The sequence below is a fragment of the Canis lupus genome, chromosome 17, assembly GCF_011100685.1.
Source record: "Canis lupus familiaris isolate Mischka breed German Shepherd chromosome 17, alternate assembly UU_Cfam_GSD_1.0, whole genome shotgun sequence".
NCBI classification, from domain to species: domain Eukaryota; kingdom Metazoa; phylum Chordata; class Mammalia; order Carnivora; family Canidae; genus Canis; species Canis lupus.
In genome coordinates, this window is record NC_049238.1 from 2,656,813 (window position 1) to 2,677,363 (window position 20,551).

General features: G+C 41.9%; 1 long non-coding RNA gene across 1 annotated transcript; it reads left to right on the plus strand.

Annotated features, from left to right (window-relative positions):
* The first annotated feature begins 10,483 nt into the window (after window positions 1–10,483).
* Window positions 10,484–14,106, plus strand: LOC111090408. The gene is made up of 3 exons (XR_005371780.1): window positions 10,484–10,870; window positions 11,568–11,704; window positions 12,241–14,106. It is a non-coding gene; the product is annotated as an uncharacterized LOC111090408 (long non-coding RNA).
* The last annotated feature ends 6,445 nt before the right edge of the window (window positions 14,107–20,551 follow it).

The window sequence follows — 20,551 nt, forward strand, 5'->3', positions numbered from 1 at the left end:
CCTTTTCCTAGTAAAAGTACAAAAGAGTTGATTTTTAAATTAGGAGGGGGTGCCAAGTGTTTTCCTAGACACCGGAGGAGATGAGGCAATGTGTCTGAGAACAGAGAGAACTAGCACGGAAGGACGAGACATGGCCTGAACTCCTTCTCCGACCATGATAATCATCCTGACATTTGCAGATATGATACTACTTTTAAGTCTAAAAATTATGTGAGGTTAAGTCACGTCTTTATAGTTCCACTCTGCATTTTTTTTTATTTGATAAGCTACCATGCTTGCGGAGCTGTCATTCTACATAGAATTAATAAAATTGCGCATCTTTCAAGAACATGGCTGGTCATTTATAACAAGAACACGAAGGAGAGTGTGTGTGTGTGTGTGTGTGTGTGTGTGTGTGTGTTGGTGCAGCACATAGGTGGATTAAAACACATGCAGAATACTTAGAACTCCTCAGGCTCTCTTTATGTGTCTTTTATTTTATTTTGCAGATATTTTGAGCTGTTTGCCACCTAAGCAGACTAGAACCCAAAACAATGATAAGCGCAGGAGATCTGTTGCCAGAGGCAGTAGGTACTGATTAAAGGTGTGTAGGTGAGTGTGTAGTAAGAAGAAAAAAAAAAAAACAGGTAAAGTCAAAAGCAAGAATAAGTTAGAAGAAATGAACTATGCATCAGAAGAGAAAACATTTTCCTTACAATCACGCTGTCTTCTCCAAACAAACTTAAAAGATCCTCTGTAGTTCTGAATAATCTGAGCAATTGCCACGTGTAAGTGTGGCAATAAAACCTCAAGGGAATTCAATTTCTTTTTTTCGTAGAGGGGGAAATGGCCTGAAATCCCAGAACGGGGGACACCTCTGGACAAGGAACAAGCAGACACCAAGGCTGATGTTTTCAGAGGGAAGCTCTGGAGCGAACAGCCCTTGCTCCTGGGGGAGGAAATGTGGGGAGTTTACTTCTTTGGGGAATTTTGGGCAAAGTCTCCATTGCTTGTGGGAGATGATCTGGGGTGACCCCGAAGTACAGTGAGTGAACGAGAATGCTAGGATTGAGAAGGTAGAAAGAAAACCAAGGGAAAATAAGTCTTTGGGAAATTTTCCCATGTCTTGAGGAACTTGTACTTAAAAGGATGAAATTGGAAGTTCATTTTATTACTCTCTCTCCATGTCAGGGGCAGTGTTGACATTGGGAATGATGATTATATTCCTTGTAAGGAAACTAAAAGTGTACATTATATAGCAGAAAAGTTTTCACCCCAAATTTAAATTTAAATGCTCCAATACTTCCTTTCCAAAAATTGTCAGAATGACTACTAAGCACAGGTACTGAGTACTCAATACTCCCATGGAACACACAGTTTAGAGCAGGAAGCAGGCTCAGTTCACAGGGAAGACAGCTCCTGGAAGGATGAGCTGGTGTTGCCAACTGGATGATCCGGGTGAGGCGGGGGTACAGATGGGAGATGGGGGGACATGGGCTCGTGGGTTCCATTTTGAAAGAGCACTCAGCATGTCAGGAGCAGCACCAAGTTCAGTGAAGCTGGAAGGGGCACCAGGAGCTGAGACCACAAGGGAAGGTATGGGTGGCGTCACAAGCAACCTGACGCATCAAGCTGAAGACTTTGTACCCTGGTCTGTAGGGGATGCAGAATTTTACATGATCAGGTTTAGACATGCACACACATTGCATGTCTAAAAAAAAAAAAAAAAAAAAAAGAAACAAATTGAAAAAAAAAGAAATCACCCAGTAGAGTGTGAGGAACTTGTCTACACAGAGCATGACTGTAACCTCTTCTCAGAACTGGCCACTCAGGAAGCCTGTAGTCTGGTGCTTGTAGCTAGGGAAGGTGTCCCTGAATTAGGAATCCCTCCGCCCTTCTTTCCGTGGTGGCATTTTCACTGTCCTGGCTTTCCAGGGGAATAGAGACTCCTAGTGATGCCAAGGGAAGTATCACCAACGATCACAAAAATCCATTCCTTGATTTATTTCTTTTCATCCCTCAACATTCAGGGAATGTAACAGGTGTGGCCATTTTTCAATGAAGACAAATGGAGACTGTGCCAGTCAGAACCTTTGTCCCTTGCCTTCTCCCTCTTCCCGTTTAGACGTACACAGACGTGTATGCATCTCACCACCGCGTGCTGGTAAATCAGACGCTTCAGGATGCAGAGTTTCACAGCTGGGAGGCATAACAGCAACATTCTCAGCAGAGGAGCTGTTTCTTTCCAAGGTAGGCCACTGAACTGTCAAAATAAGCAAGTTTATGTGTTAAAGAAGAAGGTTGGAAGCAGTAGGCAATGTAGCAGAACGGAAAGGATACAGTTTTGGGGATTGAAACTTAAAGAACCAGTAAGAACGAGATAGACACTTGGGGTTTCTTCAGACAATGGCCCTACTTCTCCGAGACTCCAGTGGCAGCTTCTGTTCAACCGGGAGGACGGTGGCTACTTCCGAGGGCCATTACATGTGTTGACACAGCCAGGTGCAGGTCTACTGGTTGAGATGTAGACGGGGTGCTTAGGGACCAGGAACCAAAATGGCATGGAGGTGATGGTGTGGTGGCTAAACACTTTCTTTAAAGGACTTCAGGGATCCCTGGGTGGCGCAGCGGTTTGGCGCCTGCTTTTGGCCCAGGGCGCGATCCTGGAGACCCGGGATCGAATCCCACGTCGGGCTCCCGGTGCATGGAGCCTGCTTCTCCCTCTGCCTGTGTCTCTGCCTCTCTCTCTCTCTCTCTCTCACTGCGTGCCTATCATTAAAAAATAAATAAATAAATAAAGGACTTCAAATACGTTAAATTAGATGGGAGTAATCAGTAATAAAATAGTGTAAAATAAATAATTTATAAAATTAAATAAATAATAAAATCAATAAAATTTAAAGAGATTGTGTAGGATTTAGTTAGTTTTGTTTTCACAGCGTCTATATGTACATGTGTGTGCATGTCTATCATGAGCACCGAGGAGGTGCTCAGCCTCTATGTCTGTTTTCTGTCCCCCAGCTCCCCCGTATTTGTCACCACTGCTTTGTATGGACACAGCCAAACAATTAAGTTAAAATTAGGGAAACTCCAGAGGATAAAGTCCTGGACATAATTGGAAAAGTCTGTCTTACAAAGAATTAGCTGGTCACTGTTCAGGAGTGTGGATGATATGGGTAATATATCCAAAGGATGATGCAAAAGTCATAGAAATTTATGTGCCACCAGCCACTAACTACCAAACAGTATTTCTTTTTTAAACAGACAGAAGTTTTGTTAACAGATTATGTAACAAAATATCAATGATTCATGTACATATTTTTATTCTTTTGCAAATTACATTTTTTTTCTGCAGAGATTAATTTGAAAACTCTTTGTTATGGAACATCATGTACAATTTCATATTCTAACATTTGTCGAAAATGTTATTTCTTTATACAAATGATAACATTTTAGCTGCTTCTCATAGTTTCAGGGGACATACTATTTTAGAATCTAGCATGTGGTACAAGAAAGACTCAGAAAGCTCATTTGGAGGACCAAAAGTTTGCTCACTCAGGTATCATGTAAAATATTTAAAAATTTTCCAAGTTTATGAAAGATTATACCACCATTCTGTATGTACATGTGCGTGCATGTCTATCATGGCTCATGCACACATGAATATATATTTATATAGTTCACCTCTATGGGAGAGCATAATCACTTAAGGCCATTCTGCTGTAAAACGTTTAAATCATTAAGGTACATTTACCTCCCACTCCCAGGACACCCCTTCCCCATTTGCCTCAGGCTAAAGCAAGATTTCAAAGGAGGCACAAAACTTGAAGGGCCTTCAAAGATCCCCTGCAGGGTTCATTAGCAGCGCTGGTTGTTTGTCTAAAAGTTGCCTAATGCTGCTCATATGAAGTTTCCCTGGATCCCCACAAGGATGGATGGGGGAATTTGTAAACTTGGTTTTGTGTTTTTGGAAATGATGACTGTGGATTCTCAACAGAGGTTCTCGGTGCTAACGGTGTGATGGGTTTATTTTGCCCCAATAGACCTGCGTGGCTTTGAACGGGTGAGCTCATCCGAACAGTCATGAAGGCAAAAATAATAAAATAATGCAGCCGGCGGTTGGGTAGCCTTCCTGTGTTCAAGCCAGGAATCTCTGGAAATCACTGAGAAAGCAGATGGGGCCCTTCAAGGGAAGCTGGAGGTTGTTCTGTATGTACTTGAAGGAGTCTGTTTTGGGATCTTTTGATGACCTCTACTGCTCCCTTTACAGGGTGGCGGGATATTTTTAAAAGACTCTACTACACACAATGCTCCAGGAGAATTGATTGTAGTAAAATATTAATGCAGTTCGTATGGTGTCCTGAAGCTGCCGATTCTCAGTCTAGGAACATGCAAACGGGAGTCATTGGAGAAAAGTTGACTGGACACGGAATTTATCATATCACTCACCACTCTTCATTCTCTCCATGCAAAATTTTTCTGAAAATTTGGAGGGAGATAAAAAAGACCTTTCTTCCAAGTATTTAATGATAAGTCCAGAAAATTCCAGTGATGTGTGCATAAGTGAAATATGTAATTGCACGGCAACATTCCTGGTCAGGCTACGTCGTGCACAGAGTCAAGGCTGACTCAGGTGTTGTTTGTGCCCATGGGGAGCGATGCCAAGTCTGGGGGGGTCATCCTAGGAGACGGGCTCTTACATCATCGTTAGTGATGTCCGGTGGCCTCCTTCTCTTGACGTTCAGCATCAAATTCCTTTGAAAGTAATATGATTATCTTACATCAAACTCCAGCAAATCTAACTTGACAGACTTCATTATAAGAATAAACACTTCTTTTAATACATTTACAAACCCATGCACCAGATTTATAAAAACATACTTTAGCCACATAATGACTTTCAGAAAAGACATCTGATTCCACTTTCACCCATCACTGGGGTTCTAATTACTTTGATATAATAGCTGTGGGATTTTATTTTTTACCAATCAGACAGATTCCTCACTAATCCATAGCAGAAAAGCAACATTAAAATTCTGTTCTGTTTGACAGGGCTACAGAGTCAGTTGGATCCAATTTGTTTTCTCCAATTCTATCATATTGAAAGTAACTTTGATGCTCCTTTAGTTGTATATACTTAGGGAACCTGAATATTTGGTGCATGATGAGATCAAAGGAAAAAAATAATGACTTTGACCTCAAGTGATGTGTTTCTATACCATGTTGTCTCTTAGACCAAAACAGTCTTAGTCCCATGACCAACTTAATGGATTTGTGATATCGGTTTGATTTCTTATATGATGCCAGAGAACACATTTGGCTTAATATCTATATTACAACTGAAACAGTTTATACCTAAGTTAGTGCTACACAAATAATATATTTGTACAAACATACAGAAACTGTTTTGTGTTGATTTTTGTTGCATCATAATCTTACTAGACCTTGGGTTTATTTGCTTTCCTGGTATGTCACTTTTCCTCTTGTTTTCCATTGCTGCTTTACTCGTTGTTGCACAGATTTTGATGACCTATTCAAATACTTTGCTGCTATTCCCTTATTTTTTGCTAAAAGAGCAATTTAAAAAAGGAAAAAAAAAACAATACCCACCTCTGGTATGGTTCTATAATCAGGAAAAGGGAGACTTGCCCCCCTCCTCCACCATCACCAGTCTTAAAGTGCCAATTTTGATTGTTTTAAGATAATAAGGTGGTTTCTCCTTGCCAATGCTTGGTTGAAGCAAAAACTTTACAGTAATTCTGATGCATGAGGAGACAATCCTGGGATCGCTTCTGAGAAAAGGTTTCTTCACTCTCATGAAGGGTCCTGTGAAGGGAATCTTCCTTTGGTGAACATGCATCTATAACGGTTGGTAAGGAGATGCTTGGAGCTGTGGCAGCCGTCAGAGAACAAAGCCGTGGACAAAGACCAGCATGCAACGAGGGGTCTGTAGCAAAAAGGAAATATTCTGGATCTCTGATTATGCTGAAGCACCGTTGATTTAACCAGCTCTGGAACCCTCTTGCCTCTGGATTTCTTGTTATGAGAGAGAATAAAAGTCAATGTGGTTAACGAATTGACTTGGATTTTTTTGTTGCCTCAAGCTGAATTTACACTAAATTGTACTGTTTATATAGGAGCATGCCAGAAAATTTCATAAACACAGTGGGGAAATTTAATTTTAATCCGACACAAATAGTTTCCAATGCTGACAAGATTTTAAAAGAATGCGAGTCAGAAATATTTGAAAGCAGTTTTATAAACTTAAAGTTTATTTATTAAAAGTATGTGATAAAATATATGTTAGTCATTCCTTTATTCCTTATTGATCATTTCCTAATCAATTCAGTGAATTTTTAGTAAATACCTATTATATCTCTGAAACAGGTAATTGAAAGAGCGATAAAGTTTCCACTGGACAGAGTCAAACCAAAGCATAGACATCTTTTTATTTCTATGCACTATTCCGCCAATTTTGAATTGCTTTCAAATGTACAGAAAAATTACAAGTTAAAAAAAACTTAAAAAATTATTTGAGGGTAAATTGTGGACATGGATACATTAGTGTACTTTTCATACAAACAAGCATATCTTCCTACATAACCATGACACGATGACAAAATCAGGAAATCTGCAAAGCGAGTGAAGGTTCTCCAGCTGTCACAAATGTCCTTTATAGAAAAGGATCTATCTATGTCAGAGTTGCACGTTGCTGTCTACAGTTTCTCTCTCATTTCCTACAAGCTAAAACAGCTCCTTAGTCTTTTCCAGGACTTTCATAAACTTGGCACTTTTAAAGACTACGTGTTTGTCATTTTGTAAAATGGCCCGCCATTTTGAATTATCTGATGTTTGTTCACAATTACATTTCTTTGGCAAGAAAACCACAGAAGTGTCTCTGTGTTCAGCGCGTCCTGAATGGCATCATGTGGCTTTGCTTTGCCCTCTTACTTGTGAACATCATGTGATGGAGGTGGTATCTCCTGGGCTTCTCCACTTGCAACTCCCTCTTCTATGTTTTGTCATTAACGGGCATATTGTGGGGGTGGGGCTTTAACTACTCCATTCCTTAACAAAAGTGTAAGTTCTTCATTGATTGATTGATTGATTCATTCATTCATTCATGCATTTATATCGGTTGGGATTTGGGTTTTCCTGTTGTTTTTTTCCCCAGTAGGTTAGAATCCATTAGCAACTCTTTTTATTTTGATGCCCAAATGTCCTAGATGGTCCAGGGGAGTGTATTAGTACATTGGCCAAGAAAAGAGGTCCTCAGCCTGACTAGATTTAGGTCCAGGAGAGAATCTTTGTCATTGGTCATTGTGCTCCACAGCTTCTACTCTGAATGCGAACATCTACCCAAAGAAATAAGTCGATGCAGTAATGCAGAGAACACTTGAGAACTCAGAATCATTCTGGAGACTGCATTTCTTCCTCTCTTGGTGTCCTGTAAAACTAGGCATCTACTCATGAAGGGCCAATGGAAGCCCCTCTCTGGGACTGAGGACTCCACTCCTGTTGGATATGTCACCTTCCACCTTGTACCACTGTGCTAGGATGCTTCCATGTTTTTCCATTAGTTCTTCTGTTTGCATTGGTCAGCAACCTACCATTCCAGGCTCAGAGACATAAGGACCGAGTCAGCCAACTGAGCAGATAAACAGGAGCACCAATCAGCAAAGCACTTCTGGTAAGCTATCCAACTTAACGTGTGAGGCCTTTTGGGTAAGCCCCAATTTCTCATTCTGTTCTCCGATGCCACCATGATGGTGGACTCACCGTCCGGGATGGAGTCCTTGAAGTGTTAGCACCACCCTCTTTGAGCTTCTGGTGGTGCCCTGGAGCTTGGTGGTGCCCTGTTCAGTGGTATTCACCATGGGGTGGGTCATCTGTCCTAAAATCAAGGAGCTTCCCAATGGTTCCTTTTGAACTATGAGAATGCTCTTTGAGGACATACCTTGTCCACGAAGCACTCTTTTTATCACTTTTCATTGCTTTGCTGTGTTTTGGTTACTTCATGCTAATGTGTGCTCTGTGTGTGTGTGTGTGTGTTATTATTATGTAGCAAGCTATAGAGAAAAAATGAGCCAATCCTAGCATTTATGCATTTAGAAATGCTCAAAAACAAGCAGATCAGTGCACTGCTCCTGGGAATGCAGTCAGCCTCCTGCCTCTCTTCTCCTGCTCCTGAAATGATCATGGCCTACATTTTTCTAAATATCAATGATTCATTTGTCTTCATTCCTTCCAGTTATGATGATGTTCTTAAGAGGGTGGTAGGTTATTTTGTGAGGTAGAATTTTACTCTAAAATATCTTGCGATTGTCCTAGGACAGCTTCTGTGCCCAGCCCTTCAGTTGTGGCTCGTCCGCAGCCCCAGCCCGCTGGCCAGGAGCTCTGTGCCCCCTCCACGTTTCCTCGGGCCTCCTGAGCCAGCCCCACCAGCCTGGTCCCGGCGCCAAGGGGTCTGCTTTTCTAAATACGTCTGTTGTTTCAATTAATTGGCAGGTCTGACAGTAAGCATCGCCAATATTCACTTTTGTTAAATATGTTTATAATAAGGTTAAGACTATTATTTTGAAGAGAATCCTCAAGTAGCACAGCCTAATTAAAGCGATATTGAATATCTGTTTTCCATCCGTTTCTGTCCTTTGTTTATGGTCTGATAATTAACTGAACACCTCTTCACGTAATAAAAGTAGAAATCCTTCAGGCGTGTACCTACTGGCTCTTGTTAAGATGCTTAGAGATCTGGAGAAAGGGATCAGAGTACAAAGAAAGAAAGTTACATCTCTATTGAGGAAAACCTTCCACATTTCTGCAGAAAGACTCAGACCTGGAATGAAATTAATCCACAAATTAATCGGGTATCTGTGATGTGAAATACCTGCAGTGAGCCCTGTGTACAGGGAAACAGGGAGCAGTGGGCTGCTCAGCGGGTCCCCGTGTCGGAAAAGTGTCAGCCACTCTGGCGCTGAACTGAGCTGAGGATGTTAATGGCAAATACACATCCTTCAAAACACACTTTTAGTTGGAAGTTGGAGTCAAGAGAAACAGAAGAGGCCTATGGATGAAGTCAGAGAGGTGTGGGCAGGGCAGAGGGCCTGCATGGAAACCCAGTTCAACCACTTATGAGCTCAAGTTATCTCTAGTCTTTATCTGCAAAAAGGTGGGGGGGGGGGGGCAGTGGGATATAAGCTGTTTACAAGAATTTTTTTTTTTTTTTTTAAATTTTTTTTTATTTATTTATGACAGTCACAGAGAGAGAGAGAGAGGCAGAGACACAGGCAGAGGGAGAAGCAGGCTCCATGCACCGGGAGCCCGACGTGGGATTCGATCCCGGGTCTCCAGGATCGCGCCCTGGGCCAAAGGCAGGCGCCAAACCGCTGCGCCACCCAGGGATCCCTGTTTACAAGAATTAAATAGCATTATGCACGGGTACACTCACAGAGTCGATTCTCTTTGTGAAACTTGACAAAGTCCAGTTATCACCTTGGGAAATTATGGACGATGTTTTAACATGATAATCTATTCATTTATCCAATAAACACTTATTGAACACCTAGAGCATCTGGAAGGCGGTGGGGCTGCTGTGGTTCATGGGCCACGTTCTGCGTCGTCTGGGAGGGGAAGGGGCACAGTCTGTATGAAGTGTTACGTGTGTCTCGGTGGCTGCCAAAAGTCCAGATTTTCTTATCTGGTGGAATGAAAATAGAAGCAACCAAACACTGGAGACTGCTGGCCAAAGCCAAAACCGCACGTATCCCAGCACAGACTTCTCAAAGGCCGAGGAGGCTCCCTTCTCACAAGGCCCTCAGGACCCAGAGGAAGGGCACAAGGCCCCGGGGCCATCTTGCACCATCTCATGCATGGCCTTGCTACCTACCTTCCATGCTAATCTTGCTTTTTTTTAAAATTTTATTTATTTATTCATGAGAGACACACACACACACACACACAGAGAGAGAGAGAGAGAGAGAGAGAGAGAGAGAGGCAGAGACAAAGGCAGAGGGAGAAGCAGACTCTATGCAGGGAGCCCGAAGTGGGACTCGATCCCGGGTCTCCAGGATCACGCCCTGGGCTGAAGGCAGGCGCTGAACCCCTGAGCCACCCAGGGATCCCTAATCTTGCTTTTTATCAAATGAAATGAAAAGGCTCATTGTTCCCCTGCCTGGACTGTTCTTCCTCAGGCCCGCAGGTGGGATTTTCTTACCCCTCAGAGTCTTTACCCAGACATTAGCTCTTCCAGGAAGCTCACCTTCAGCATCCTATTCACCAAGGCAAGCGCACCTGCCTTCCCATTCTCCTGTCTGCTCTCTCTTACGTTTAATAGCACCCACCTTTTCACATAACTCCAGAATGTGCCCTTGTTCTGATTCTCTTTTATTGCCTGTCATCTTTCTATAGGACGCCAGGCAGGGATCCAGGCCGAGAAGAACTTCTCCACAAGGCGGGGGGGGGGGGGGGGGGGGGGGTGCTGTGTGTGCACTCAAACAAGCCGTCAATAAGCAGATGAAGAAGTAACTCCGGATGCCCATCTTGAGATGAAGAAAGCTGGATACTCATCTTAAATCATGTCCCCTGCTCCCATAGTTACAAGAAACAGAAGAAGATTAGAATCCAGGCACCTTAATCCCCACCTCTGCGCATATGCATTATTACTGTCCTTTGAACATTCCAGGCAAACAGTAGAGATGATATATCATTAACTAATGAGGATGCTAAATTAGGTAAAATAAAGTACTCGTGGAACTTAATAGAAGACTTAATTATGCTTCATTTTTTTCGACACTTAATTGGTTACATTTATAAGATACATACAAAAAAAATATATACAACAGAAAGCAGAAGAGAATTTGTCGCATTCACCATACAAAGACGTGCGTGTCAGGTAAGATGCTGGTAGCAGCCTGGGGACAGCCTTTGAGAAAGCAACCTCTCTGTTTCCTGAATGGAAAACAGGTGCCAAAAGTTGAGCAATGTGTTGAGGAAAAGGGCACAGACCATCATCTAGGCAATTCAAATAGGATCCGACCTGAAAAGTCTCCTGTTGCACGTGGCATTTCTGCCTCGTGACTTCAAATCCATGACCCTCAGGCCACAAAGTGTGCGGCTTTATGATTTATTTGAGAGGATATAGTGGTTTTTGTTTAGGAGACCTAAAAAACACAACTCTCCCATGGAGCAAAACACAAGCAGCAGGAGCAGCAGAGCCAGAGCACTCAGGAGGCCGCACAGCCAGGGACGCTGGGAATCTGCTCCTTTTGTCTTTCTGAGCTTATGTATTTTTTATTTTTTTTCTTAAATTCAGTTAGCCAACATACAGGACATCATCAGCTCCAGACATAGAGCTCAGTGATTCACCAGTTGCATAGAACACCCAGTGCTCATCCCATCACGTGTCCTCCTTCATGCCCGTCACCCAGTGACCCCATTCCCCACACCCCCAACCCTCCAGCTACCCTCAGTTTGTTTCCTAGAGTTAAGAGTCTCTCAGGGTTTGTTTCCCTGTCTGACTTCTTTCCATTTCGGTTTCCCTCCCTTTCCCTTTTCTGAGTTTATTTTGGTTCACTTTTGGTGCATTTTAGGACTTGGGCAAGAAAACAAGTCTCCTGCTGCCACTAAGAACAGGCATTTATGGCAAGACAGACATCTGAGAATCCAAAGAATCCAACTCCAAGATGAAGAGTTTGCCAAGGAATTCCTTCTCCACTTCTTCCACCATGTGAGTGCCTGAGATTCGGGTTGGAAATTCTGAAGGAAGCACGTACCTTACACCAGACTTAAGACCTGAGCAACTGCTCCGTTCTAAGGAGAAGGGGCCTGGGATTAGCATCTTCTGTCAACTACTACTGTACCACTTCCTTACCTGCTTACCTTTTCCATCTACATCGTCCTGCCATGTTTATAATTCCCCTTTTTTACAGGTGAGGAAAACGAGGTGTTCTGAAAGTGGAAATAATTCTGGAAAGCTCACACAACTTATAACATTCACAATATGTCATCATGCTTTCCTAGAAAGCCCCCAGAAGGATCCCATCTGAGCTGAAACTCAATTCTCATTCCCACATTTACTTTGTTAATTCATAACAATGACTTAATATCTGGACGCGACTGGATGGCTTTGCCATTTACCAGAACATAGACTTCCAAGCCAGAAGGAACAGCGTTTGTTGGCTACAGGCAATGGATAGTTCGATTTCCATCCATATCTAATTCCAGATTTCAATTTTCTTTTTTAAATCCCCATTCTGCTTTTAGGACAGCTGCTCGGTCTCAGCTTCAGCTGCCCTCCAGAACTTCAGCTTGGACTCGTAACAGACCGCCTTTCCCACAGCCTCTGTGAGGAGACACCCTACCACCCTGTCAGAAAGAAACCCCTGCCGAGAATCTGAGTATTGGGTAGGAGCAGCTCTGCTTGTGTACTTAATCCCGTGTTCCGTCCATGGCCAGCCTGTGTCCTCACAACGTGCATGCTTCCAACTACAGAGTCCTAGCCAATGCTACGTGCTTCAATTTTTACTAAACAATTCAAAAGCCAGTGACCTATTGTGCGACTGGGCTTCCAAAATAAATCCTGAGGTCAAGAACTCCGTGTGGCAAATAAGTCACCAGTATGAACAATGAAAACGAAGTGGCTAAAGAGACCAACAACTCATGAGATTTAAGTAATAACGATTATATCAATATAAAAGACTGTGGCTACAATCAAAACAATGATGTTGCTTTAATATGAAAAAAAAATGGTAAGACATACCTTAAAACCTGCACCTTAGTATTTGCACCCTGGGGTGGGAAGTTCATGTTCATTGTTCTCCTTCTTGTGTGTATTTTGAGATTGTTTCATTTTTAATGGGTGCAATTCAATGGAACACGGGACTCACAAACGGTGAGGGTCCCAGATGAACCCCTGATGTAGTTGACTGTGTTACTCAAAATTCAAGGCATTTTCCAGATAACATTACCAGTTGATGCTCTGGGAGAAAAGTGCGACTGGAGACAATTCAGTAAAAAGGGCACGCAAGGCAGACAACTGCCAATGTCCATCTTCCACCATGACTTTGGCTTATTAACACCCTGTCCACCTGTTTGTCTGCTATCAGTTGGCGAGGAGATTGCCTGCAGAAGAGGTCTCCGGCAACAAAAGTTTTAGCATTTAAAACTTTCAATTTTTATAAAGATAATTGCAGAGTGTGCTACACGTATTTCTATCCTCTTGAATGCATGAGGGGGCACAGTCACCCTCTTAAACGGAGACGGTCATTACTGCCACCACCACGGGCCACCCAAGGTCGTGGGACTCCTTACCTTGGCGCCAGGTGCTCTCAGACTCTTCGGCTTCTAACCTTTTTTTGTCTGTATCGCATCCTGGTGTCCGAGGCTCCTTTCATCACCTGCCAGCACGTTCTCTCCAAGGTCGCTTCGGCCTTAGGTAGCCGGTGGAGGTGAGAAAACCCTGTGTAGCTGTGGCAAAGTTCCGAGGCGAGGGGAGGAAAGGTACCCACGTCTCTACCCTCCCCCCAGACTGTGCTAGACAAAGTCTTTTCTTCCTACAGAAGCTCTGTCTACTGTCAGGGACGCCAGGTGCCTTACTTGGACTTCAGATTTTGACACCTTCACGGGTCTGTGATTTTGAGCAAGGAGCAGGGACAGACCAAGACTCACTTTTCTAACTATTAGTATATGTCACCGGGCTACTGTGAGAACAAAACATGCTGGCACAGGGTAGTCTTTCTGTATGATACCCTCCTGTCCCTCTGGCTCCTTCCTGGGGGCCTTGGGAGGGACACGCTAACAAGATCTCCCTTCTAGGAGACGCTTTTGGGTGAGTCAGGGGGCTCTTCAAGGCCAATATCCTAACTACCCACAGGGTAAACATTACTGTGGAAATTTTAAGTCAGAACAATGTGAGTTGGTGGCTCCATTCCCCGGTGTCATGAATGCCCTGCCCAACTCTTTCATGAATCTCCACCACCACCACCACCCTGATTATGGACTTGGGACAATGTAATGAGAAGAAGAGAGAAACCATTGCATTACCTACACCGGCCGGCTTACCTGTGTCACGGGGAGGCAGTGTGAGTGACCGTCGAGAAGGCATCAGGTGGGCATGCTGAAAATACAGCATCAGCTCCCTGTGGGGTCTTCACCGTCCCTACCCGCAGAAGGCACTGTCCCCCAGAACCCCAATAAGCTATAAACTGTCATTGTTATTAATAATGCCTTGGAGATAAATTACTGATGGAAATGGGAATTTTTGAAAATGATGATATAATAGTTTGAACTTAAAGGATGAAAATTGCTATTGATAACATCATCCTACTACTGTATTAGGAGACAAACTTTTCTGACAGGTCATGTTTCTAAGTTGATGGGTGGAGGAATCGACTGGCTGAAATAATTGGCTTTGTGGTTCTATAAGTGTAGGCTCCAAATCCCAGATCGCCTTTAGCAGACGTGTGATGTTTGGTGAGTTGCCTATGGGAATTAGGAAGACCGTGATTTCCTCATCTGTAAAGCGGGAGGAATAATGCTTAGGCGTCATTGTGAGGCGTGGAGGATGCACTGCACCACAAGCATAAAGAGTTTGCCTGCCAGGTAGTGATGAGTCAATACGTGATTGGAATTAATATTCTCTTTATTTGTATTAGACTTAGAAATGCAAAGTATATTAATGTTGCTATTAATCCCAAATATTATTAATCATTGAGAAATTATGTTCTTTTTTTCTTTCTATATTTAACACAACGAGGTGGCCCATTTTGTTGAGTTATTTTTGGAGTTTTTTCCTACTGTTCTGTCAGTTTATTTATACTGTATAGTCTCCAATATTCAGTGTAACCCAGGATCAAAAGTAGATGCGAAAAAACACATTTCGAGATGTTAAAATTAACAGAGAAAGTCACTAGCCATTCTACCAATTAGCTCAGGATTTAGTACTCCTTTGATTCATGAGGCATCTGTGGCTGCTGCTTCTGCTGGCACCTGACCCTACTCTTTGGTGGAGGTGATTTACAACGCACAGCATAGTTAATAGAATTTCCACCCTGTTATAGGAATGAGGGAGTAAAATACACCAGAGTCCCAAACTGGAGAAGAATTCCACACTAACAGTTTACAAGGAATATATTACAGCTTCTGGGGATTACTGATGTGTACGCAGCTCAGTTAGACAGGTTGCAATTGAAAGATCAGCACATGGCTTCTGAAAATCTAATTTTGCCATACAATTCATTTCCTACATGAAATAGCCAAAAATATAGCTCAGTGTGACCTGCAGAACACACACAAAAAAATTCCTCTATCATAATATCTAACTCGCTCTCCATCTGAAGTCATGGATTTTCAAATACCCCAGTGGATGGATGGCTCCCAGTAAGAGAGAACATCTGATTCCACTTTCACCCATCACTGGAGTTCTAATTACTTTGATTTAATGACTGTGGGATTTTATTTTTTACTGTTTGGACAGATTCCTCACTAATACTTAACAGGCAAGAAACATTAAAATCCTGTTTGGTTTGACAGGAGCAGAGTTTAATGTCAGCTGGACTGAATTTATTTTCCCAAGTTATATTTTCTCAAAAATATCTTTGATGTTTTTTTTTTAGCCAGATTTGTTTAGGAAACAACTATATGATATTCAGGGGATCCAAATGCATTTCTGATTCAATCATAACATCAATATTTTGTGCACCACCCAGTTTAGGGTAAACATTCCCCAAAATGCTTCCATCATAAACAGGCAGTATAATTCACGAATGAGCCACATAACATCAGTCAGTGTCTGTTTCTATTTGGGTAAAGTTATAGCAAGAAAAACACATGGTCAACCATCAGGATGTATATTTTTACCCAATGTATCTCTTCCAGCAGCATTTTTCCAATTCTTCTTGGATCACTGTCTGTTCACTTTTAGCTCCCTACACTTCCAACATAGTACCTTCTTCAGTAAATTGGAATTATTTTGTGCAAGTTATGGACTGAGGGCTCTTAGAGACCAGTGTATGCATCACAGAGCGGAGTGTCCGGCCCGTGGTAAGCATCTGGAGCTATTTCTTGAATAGAGCTATATTTTATTTACCTGTGTACATGTTTAGGCATACCAGAGTATAAAAGGAACCTTTGCATTATAAAATATTATAAAGTAAATGTCACTTTATTATCCATAAATATGTATAGTAACACAGATATAGAAATGGTTGGAAATGAAAGACAAATGTTTTCTTACTTAATGACTGTGAGTGGCTTGTAGCTAGTACATTCATTATTTTGATTTCCAAGGACAGATACTAATGAATAAATAGGATCCATTTTGTTTTAGCCTGCACAATTTCAGTTGCAAATAACCAACAGCCGACTCTAGTTTCTGCAAAAGAGAGCATATATTTGTCCATGCAGCTGAGCAGAATGCTAAACCTAATGGAGAATATTGTCGTCTACCCAGGACTTATTACTCCCTTCTTCCTTGGATTGAATGATTTCCAAATACAGTGGAGGAAACTTTGACGTCATGTTACTTGATGTCCGTTGAAGGACCACCATTGAAGGAATGATGACCTATAAAAAGAAGTCTATGGGCTTAATTCTGGAAAGGATTTTCCTTTCAATAAGAGGGCAAGTGAGGAGAAAGTCTCAGTGCTGTTAAATGCTTTTGAATTTCTTGAGAATGTAATGCCTGGAGCTGTGGCAGCCATTTAGCAACCCAGGACAAGGTGTCCTAAAATAATTAAACTACTTAACTAACCCTGGAACAGCTGAAGTCAAGTATTCTGAATACATAGGAAAGATGGAATCCCTAATGTATTTGGAATCTCTAATGATGTATTTCCATGTTCGTTCTTGACACTGGTAATTTGTCTTGTCTGTCTTTGTCCTTGGTCTATGTTGCCAATGGCTTCTAAACTGAATTAATCTTTTCAAAGGATCAATTTTGGTTTTGTTGACTTACTCCATTTATGTTTATTTTCTATTTCATCAATCTCCTATTTTTATGATCATTTTCTTCTTTTTATTTTATTTTGATTTGTCTAGTTTTTCTAAATTTTTAAGATGAAAATTAGACTGATTTTAAATTTTTATGCATTTCTAATGTACATTTGGGGCTATAAATTTTCCTCTAAGTACTGTTTTATCAGCATACTGCAAAGTTGTGATATGCAAGCAACATCATTATCAGAATTAGATTAAAATATTTTTAATAGTCATTGTGATTTCTTATTTCAGTTTTGAGGTATTTAGAATTATACTTTTTTTTTTTACATGTCTAGGGGCCCTCTGGTTACTGTGTTTTGTTATTGATTTCTACTTTTATCATCAAAGATTCAGTTGGACAATATTTTGTTGAGGGGTTTTGCATCAATATCACCAAAGTTATCAGTCCACAGTTTACTTTTCTTGTAATGTCTCTAACCAATTTTGATACTAGCATAAACCTGACTTCATATGAATGAAGTGAGGAAATGTTCTTTAATTCTTAACCACAAACAGAGTGTATTCCAGTGAGCCATTTAGGACATATCAAGGACAGGTAGATGGTTAGTGAGGTTGAGTCCAGTAAAGAGACTCTTTCGTATTTCCATCTGCTTCTTTGATCAGAAAATATCTCGATATTTCATGCAACCAGATTTGTTCTCTAGGAGGGAATATCATTGTGGTATAAAAAGCATCCCTTATAAACTGTATTCTTGTGTGCCTTAATCTCTTAAACCCAGAGAAGGTTGGGGGAGAGAGAAAGAAAATGCTTTTTGACAGGCAACGGTATGCAGGCTCCATGTGCTTTTTGTTCTGAGCCTGAGTTGTAGGGGAGGCAGGATAAAGGGTGAGTCATCAATGCACCACTGGAGCTGAACTCCCCTTGTGTTATGGAGAGTGGCCCTGCTTCAGGGGGAGACATGAGGAGGGTCACACAGACTCTTGCATCTTGAAGGTCACTGTCGGGAGTCATTAACTCTGCTCTCTCTGAGCCAGGATCTCAGTCTTCTCTCTCTAGCTCTTCCTTCTCTCTGACATTTCTCCCACATGTTCACAAGACATGTTGTCTGGAGAGCGACAGGAGGTGCCCCAAATCTCTCAGAGTCCAGACAAGCTATGCTGGAAGGGCCTTTTGCCCGCCTTCAGTTGTTCATCCAACAGTGCTTGCCAACCAGATGATCGAGCAAATGTTCAGATTTGTGGTGATTGCTTGTGAAATTTTACTTAGAAAAATTAATTGTGGGCTAAAATATTTTAGAGGATAATTATATTTGCCTTTTTTCATTCTCATTACGATTATTATTTTGTTACTTCTTTGTTTCAGTTTGTTTCTGGTTGTGTCATAAAAATCAGTCTTATATGCATAAGTTCAGAGGAACCTTGTTTTAAACATATATATTTCATCAGTAAGAAGGCCCCAGTTTCCTGTCAGAAGTAGTCACTCATGGCCCGTGGGAATGCAGCCATCCCTGACAGCTGGTCGGCCCGGGAGAATCTTGTGAATAAGGAGGTATCTTAATATAGACTTATTTTTGCCATAAATAATTGCATTGGCCACTCACTGGATTTAGGATGGAATCATGAGATCCAGAGGTTTTTAACAAGCATTGAGTAATAAGGATGACTGTCTTCCATACATAGCCTTTATTATCTTTTTCCCCCTATTCCCCACCCATCCACTTCCACATTTCTGTTTTTTTTTTTTTTTTTTTTTTTTTTCGTTTTTACTACTTTACTGAAACATGAATTAGACCATGGACTATTCTTTTGTTCCCTGATCTTGGCCGACAACAAAGCATACTAATTCCTCCCATTATTCTTGTCCGTATGAACAAACTCTTTACTTAGTGCACTGTTCTGCTATGAGCTATTTGCTCTTGCTCGTTGAAGAAAAACACAGTACCTGTGCATGTGACATTCTTTGGACATAGGTTCTTTGCAAACGTCATTAGCGAAGATGGGGTCATCAGGGTGAGTGAGCCCTACTTCCATAGGACTGGCTACCTTGTAAAGAGGAGACATTGTACACACACAGAGGGAGAATGCCATCTGAACACACAGGCAAAGCCTGGGGCAAATCCATAAGCCAAGAAACACCAAAGGCGGTCAGCAAACATTGGGAGTTAGGAGAGCTTCAAAAGGACCATGGCCCTATCAACACCTTGATCTCAGACTTCCTGGCCTCCACAACTGTGAGAAAATATAGTTCTGCACTGGGTGTTATGCTGTATGTTGGCAAATCGAACTACAATGAAAAAAATATACAAAAAAAAATAGTGTTCTGCTATTTAAGCCACCCAGTTTGTGGTATTTTGTCACAACAGCCCTAAGAAACTAACACTATGCCTGCCTGGGACTTTGTGACTTCATGATAGGGCTCCAGTGTCAAGATAGAAAATATTTTTCAAAATTTGTTCAGGAAAGAAATAGGAATCATTAATTGACTTAGCTCTATAAAGATTTAAAACATGTTTTTTTTTTTTAATTTTTATTTATTTATGATAGTCACAGAGAGAGAGAGAGAGGCAGAGACATAGGCAGAGGGAGAAGCAGGCTCCATGCACTGGGAGCCTGACGTGGGATTCGATCCCGGGTCTCCAGGATCGCGCCCTGGGCCAAAGGCAGGCGCCAAACCACTGCGCCACCCAGGGATCCCTAAAACATGTTTTATATAGAGATGTAATCCATTTTATTTGTCTTTGAGTCCCAAATAGCCAGTATTTGTCTATATAAATCATAAAGGACTGATATCCAAAACATGTCACTAACTCTACAACTCTACAAAATGCTACACTCCAATAACAGAACAGGCATACGTTCTCTATGTGCTTGCAAAGCAGACATGCAAATGGCCAGCAAGCTTCTGAAAGGACATCCAACATCACTGTTCATTAAGGAAAGGCACAGCAACAAGATGGGTTAGTGGAGACCTGAGGGTAGATTAAAATAGGTAGGTAAGTGATACAGCAAATATAACCCATGTTAATTGTGGAGTTCGGTGGTGTGTGTATGACTGTTCATTGTGTTGCTCTTCTAAGTTCTGTGTGTAATGAAACACTTTTATAATAAAGCATTAGAAAAACACAACCCAATTTTGAGATATTACTGGGCTCTCTCCACAATTCTTCCCTGACACCAAGCCCCATTACAAGTGGGCATAATCATATTACCCGTTTTGGCTAAACGGATGAAGCAGATGTCTCTAGCTATGGCTTCCAGGATGAGCTCTTTAACTGGAACAAAGATAGAATGCAATGAGATGCTGCTGGATCCATCAAGATCCTGCAATCACGTGGACAAGCCACAGCAGAGGGGCAGAACAGGAAGACAGAGGGGGTCTGGTCCAGGAAGCACAGCAGAGTCTGTCGGACCTGCACTGGGCAGCTCTGTTCCTCTTCTTGAATGGTACAGTGAGGGTCTTTCTGGTTGAAGCCTGCTTCCATTTACTCAAAGTAGGGATGGAAAATAGTAAGCCTGGGTGTAGGCATTGGCCGAGGGGAGGCGATGGGAGTGAAAACCGAGGGCCAAACTACAGTCGTTGTCCCATGACCATATGCAGCCAAGTGCCCACCAACGCTGTGGGGTGAGGAGACATGAC